We start from the raw sequence: 6,357 nt of genomic DNA, 5'->3' as shown, positions 1-6,357 counted from the left end.
TAAAAATGGGTTCAAAACATGAATCTTTTTGGGGTGTCAGTGCTGCTGGTGGTGTTTAAATGCTAACAATGAATCCCATTGTGGGAGAAATAAAATAAAATAATAAATAACAAAATTATCATCAAGTTACAAATGATGTCCGTGCACATGGATTATATAATAATAATAATAATAATAATAATAATAATAATATCTTTGTAGTTTCTTTGTTGTCAGGAACTGGTACTTGCTACTTAGAAAGAAGGAGTAGTGCATTCTATCCTGAAGAAGACCTTCCTAGTAGTATGTGAAAATTTCCTCCTCTGTTCTGATATCAGGTGCATCACTAGGCAGTGGAGGGTGTCAACTTCATAGTATGACACCTCAGAGGGGGATGTCACCCATGCATTAGTGGGAAGGGGTGCCTTCCGCATCTGGCAGCTCCGCTAGGAAAGGGAGTCTCCTGCCTTTCCAGCCCAGCTACAGCTCTGCCAGACCCGGAAAGGCTATGGGGTGCCAGGGTCAGCCCACTGCCAGTAGCCACTGGACTTTAAAGAAGGAGAGGGTGTTAAAAAACAATCCACACCAGGTATCCAATGTACAATGTAGGGGAAAATATTATTTTGGGCAAAGTGATCAAACAATGGCTGCAGTAGCTGGGCAACTTGGAAGAAGCAGGATATTTCATGGAGATTGTACCAAAACAGCCTTACCCCAAGAGATCTTGTAGCTCCTAGTGACTAACTGAAAGAAAGAAGCTGGTCGTATGAGCTTTTGTAAACTTGAGCCTACTTCCTCAGATGCCTGGCATTTGTCAAAGATTTAAGCAGTCTACTAATTTGGCCCAAATCTGTGTAGGTACATGCATTTAAATTGTTTTAATTTGTTTAAATGCTTTAATGTGCTTTTATACAGTGCAGAAAGTAGTTACACTCGTCCTTCCACATTTGCAGCTTTGACTTTTGCGTATTTGATTATTCACGGATTTTATTAATATATTCTCTCTAGGAATATCTAAGTCTTCTAGCACAATCAAAGGTTGCACTGAAGGACTAGAGTTTCCTAGAGAGCGCACTCCATTAGGCATTTGTAGATCCTCCATCGCAATTCTATGGTCCATGTGTGGCAGATGTTGACCACAGAGCTGCACTGGAGGACCTAGAGATTCCTAGAGAGGTGTCCTCTCAGGTAAAAATAGTGTTTTTGTTATTTGCGTTTTTTCCACATTCACGGGGGTCCTGTGCCCCTAACCCCAGCAAATGTGGAGGGACGAGTGTAACTGTTACTACGGTTATTATTTTGGGGAAATAGCTCTCTGCCTTCACATTATGTTTAGTCACTTTAATAAACCAGAACACTCCACTGACCAAGACCTGGTTTGCTCCAATGCCTGTTTCCATAACCATTTAATCCAGAAGCCTTTCTGGTCTGTCTCCCAACCCTTCCTGCCCCACTTCTGTGGCATCATAAGAACTCACCCTTCTCTGTGGTTTTGGCTTAGCAAATGGGATGCTGCTGAGATGGTGACCCTAATTTTACTATGCAAAGAGATCTTGCAGCACCTTTGAGACTAACTGAAAGATAGAAGTTGGTAGCATGAGCTTTCATAGACTTGAGCCTACTTAGATGCAGTTGGACTCTTCATTTTACTGTGGATAACACAACTGCATTTTTGCATTTTTAAAAGTTTTTTTAATTAAACATATAATATACATACAATGAATACAATCAGCATACAGTACAAGCAATGGACATACAATAAACATGGGATAAATAACAAATACTGAATAGTACATAAATACCTAAAGAAAGATACAAAAAGAAAAGAAAGGGAAAGAGGAAAAACAAAGAAACACAAGAACAAAATAGAAAGTATACAAAGCGACCTCCTGGATTTTGTTTTGATCTACATCAAATTATTTAGATATTTCTGTAGTTATGATTCTTTTATCTCTAATATATAAAAGACTTGGAAAATAAGAAATAGAATTTACTTTGTAAGAAGGAAGGAAAGCTCAGTAAGATCCCAAAATAGTCAAGTTTGAGATGCTTGATATTCATACTCTGAGCTAATAATTCTTATCTTAAATTTGGTTAACTGTACATCAAATGTTTAATATTTCCCCTTTTCTTCCAAATGTGCTATCAACAGAAACCATTTTTGCATTTTGAAAGATGCAACCTTGTTTATTAGGTAAATGTTTTCACTTTACATAAAGCCTGAAGGCACGAAAGAGTTTTAGATACTAACTCTTGGGCTCCTCCTGCTGTATCCAGTTCCCCCATCATCCTCCACTCTACTATATGGGTTTATTTTCCAGAAGTGGAAGGACTCTCAAGCTCTCTTTCTATGATAACACTTTGATGCCACCTTGACTGTAGTGGCAGGTCTTATGGAATTGTGTGACTTGTGGGATTTGTAGTTGGCATTGGAGTTCTTTGGCAGGCAATTCTAACGACACAGTGAAACTAAACCTAATGACAGAGACACAGCGTGCTGCAGTGGTTTGATTGTAGGACTATGACTCTGGAGGCAAAGGCTCAACTACCTCAGCCATGGAAACCCACTGGGTGACGTTGGGCAAATCGCACTCTCTCAGCCTCAAAGGATGGCAATGGCAGCCTCCCCTGAACAAACGCTTGCCAAGAAAACCCCACGATAGGTTCGCCTTAGGGTTGCCATAAGTTGGAAGTGGCTTCAAGTTGCACAACACACACACACTGAGTGTAATGTAGTGGTTTGAGTGTTGGACTGTGACTCTGGAGAACAGGGTTCGAATCCCGGCTCAGCCCTGGCGACCCACTGGCTGTCCTTGGGCAAGAAGTCACACTCTCTCAGCCTCAGAGGATGGCAATGACAAACCCCCTCTGAAGAAACCTGACAAGAAAGCCCTGTGATAGGTTCACCTTAGGGGTCACCATAAGCCAGAAACGACTTGGAGAGACACACAATGAAACTACAAATCCCAGGGTTCCATGGGATGGATTGTTTTTGTTAACTGCCCTGGAGTCTATGGCGACCTTGTCGAATTATACACCAAAGGGCTCTACCTGGGCAGATTAATGAGGCCGTAATGGTGGAAGGGCGCATGCGCACCGCCTCCTCGCCCTGCCATTAGCTCTCGCTGCAGGTTGCCTTGGCAACCGGGCCTGGACCAGCCAGCCTCGCGCGATAGACATGAGTAGAGTGATTAAGGAGAGGCCTCTTGGCGGTTGTCGCAGGAGAAGCTGTGACGTCATCTCCATGCGTCCAATAAAAAAGTGGGGGAGACTGTAAAGGATAGGAGTTAGTCCTCCATTGTTGCCCCTGTTCTAGATATGTCAGAATAGAAGCCCTGCCATCTCAAGTTAGCCCCCTGGCTGCTGCCACACTGTACAATTATCGCACTTTGATACCTCACTAAATAGCTCGTAAAACTACAAATCCCAGGATCCCATAGCATTGAGACATAGCAGTTAAAGTGGTGTCAAACGGCATCCTGTCAAGTAAGGCCCAAAACACACTGCAGAAATAATCCAATTTGAGGCCACTTTAACTGCCCTGGGTCAGTACTAAGGAATCCTGGGAACTGTAGTTTATTGTGGCCCCAGAGCTCTCTGACAAAGGCTAAATGTCTCACAAAACTACAGCTCCCAGAATTCCCTAGCATTGAGCCGTGGCAGTTAAAGTGGTCTCAAACTGGATCATTTCTGCAGTGTGTTTTGGACCTCACTCCCTTAAATTCATGCCAGTTTTGACCGCAAACCCAAACATCTTGCAAGTTACTGATTAAGAGTATAGCTAAGCCAAGGCAATCACTATTAAAGGAGTGCTTCAGAGTTCCTGCTGGACAGAGCCCTCCACCTGCAAAATTTCCTTTGGGGGGTTCCTAAGATTTGATTTCTATGCCAGCCAATTAGACAGGGAAGAAGCACCATTTCATTTCTGTGCCAGAAGAGGAAGGACGGTCTCTTTTCCTGAAAGATTTAGTAATAAAAGAAATGGGGCTACAGTTGGCCCTCCACGTTTGCAGCTTTGACTGTTACGGATTTATTTGTGGTTTTAATATGTTCTCTCTAGGAATCTCTCACTCCTCCAGCACAAATCTGACAGAAGTTGGCCATAGAGTTGTGCTGGGGAATCTGGAGAAAACACCTCTCTAGGCATTTGTAGGTCCTCCAGTGTGATTCTATGGTCAACATCTGGCAGATGTTAACCACAGAATTGCACTGGAGGACCTGGACATTCCTAGAGAGGTGTTCTCTCAGGTAAAAATAGTAGGTCTTTTTATTTGTGTTTTTTCCATGTTGACAGGGGTTCTTCACCCCTAACCCCAGCAAATGTGGAAGGACTGCTGCAAGCAGGGTGACCAGACATCCTCCTTTTCCAGGACAGGCCTACATTTCAACCTTCTGTCCAGGAAGAATTTCAAAATGTCCTCTATTTTGAACATGGCTAAAAAGCCTGAACTTATTTTTAGCTTTCATTTGGTAATGTCCTACATTTTTCTTGACTGACCTGCATTTCGTAGTGCCTCTTCTTTCTTTGTGGTTAGGATAGCTGGTCACCCTGACGGCAAGAGGTGATTCTAGTACTTAATGGCACTTCCTACTAACTTGCTTTCCTCTGAGGACTGATCCACACACCCTCATATAAAAGATTAATGCTCGTACCAGTGCATCTTGCATAATGTGTGGATGACCATAGACTATCCCTTCCTTTTTTCCATACACTGGGATTTAGGAAGAGCTTCTAGGTAAATGTAAATACTGTATGTAGATCATCTCTTTTAAAGCCACAGCCACTGCTCCCTTCCCTGGCCGGCCCCAAACATGTCTCCTAGTATTGAAGAGTGGGCATTCTCCGGATACAATATTTTAAGCTACAATCCCATCAGCTCTGGCTGACATGGTTAATTATAAGAAACTATGTACTCCAAAACATCAGGAGGGTATGTCTATATACACACAGATCAGGAACAGTAATGCAATGTGCATTTGTGATTTACAAGGCCCAAAGACAGGATTATAACATATTGAAAGGCCTTTTGGCAAATCCATATAGCGTTCTATTTGTTTGTAACATATTTATTTTTAAATGTACTGAATCGCTCTTCACTTAAACAATTTGGGGACAGATGAGCATGTTAGATTGTCAAAATATCAGAATGAGATTTGGTAAACACATTAATCTGCATTATTCTGCATTTTGAGTGTGAACGACTTGATACCCAACTGCCATTGTTTTTAAAGCAAGGGGAAATATATTTCATGTGTCATCTGCCTTGATGATTGAGATATCACAAACAGAAGTTGACGTACATGTTCAAATTAGAAGTAAAAAAGATCCCATTTAAATATTAGGAAGAACTTGGAGACTGATGGACTCTCCTTCTCTGGGGGTCTTTCAACAAATGTTGGATGTGTATCTTTCATGAGTGCTTTAGTTATGTATTCCTGCATGTCAAGGGATTGGATTAGATGATCCCTATGGCCCCTTCCAACTTTATGATTCTATGCATAAAATGTGAACATGAGGTCTACCCATGTCACATTTTCAAGGCATTCAGGAAAGATATAAAACATGGTCCAACAAACTACGTTACCCTGAGTGTGTAAGATATCAGAATGGCATTAGGTGTGTGTGTGTGTGTATGAGATGCAATACTCTGCTCAAAAGTTCACCTTATCAACCATTACAGCAACTTCCAATAAAGGGAGGAAAGACAGAAATCTGAAGAAGCTTTCCAAATGCCGTGCTTTACTAATTACTTGAGTTGAAGCAAAGATTCCTGTTCTTGCAATGTCAGAATGATCAGTAAATATGAAGCTCCCATACCTCCAAGGAATCCATCCAATGCATACTCTGAACATTCAGAGATTGTAAAATGTACCTCTCAACAATGTCTGCATTTCTACAAATGCTGTCTAGCTACAAATTGGGAATGTAGTATTAGGACTATGACACACGAAACAAACTTCTTACAGGGATTACTTTTACAGATCATTATGGGCCAATCCAGTTTCTGGTCCCAATGGGAGAACGCCCACTGAACCAATGGAATGTACATGAGAAGTGACTTTAATATTTTCCACTTGGTTTAATGGGCTTACTCTAGATTTAGCCCTATATGTCTTGGTCACTATATACTCTTTTCCACTCAAAGGATGTGGATATGAGTTTTTATGTGGAAAAGCTAGCTTTTGTACTATCATTCCCAGAATTACCTGGCCAGCATGGCCATTGCCTATCCTGAATAACTGCCTTCTTGGAGCTGTAGTAAAATAAAAGATTCCAACCTCTGATTAGTCAGCCCTCTGTATCCACAGATTCAAGCCTCCATGGATTGAAAATATTTTTTAAAATATATGAATTCCAAAAAGCAAACCTTGATTTTG

Source organism: Sceloporus occidentalis, unplaced genomic scaffold (genome assembly GCF_023333645.1).
Source record: "Sceloporus occidentalis isolate IW3139 unplaced genomic scaffold, rSceOcc1.0.p SCAF_1, whole genome shotgun sequence".
NCBI classification, from domain to species: domain Eukaryota; kingdom Metazoa; phylum Chordata; class Lepidosauria; order Squamata; family Phrynosomatidae; genus Sceloporus; species Sceloporus occidentalis.
The sequence above is the reverse complement of the archived record's forward strand: the minus strand, read 5'-3'. Positions refer to the sequence as shown.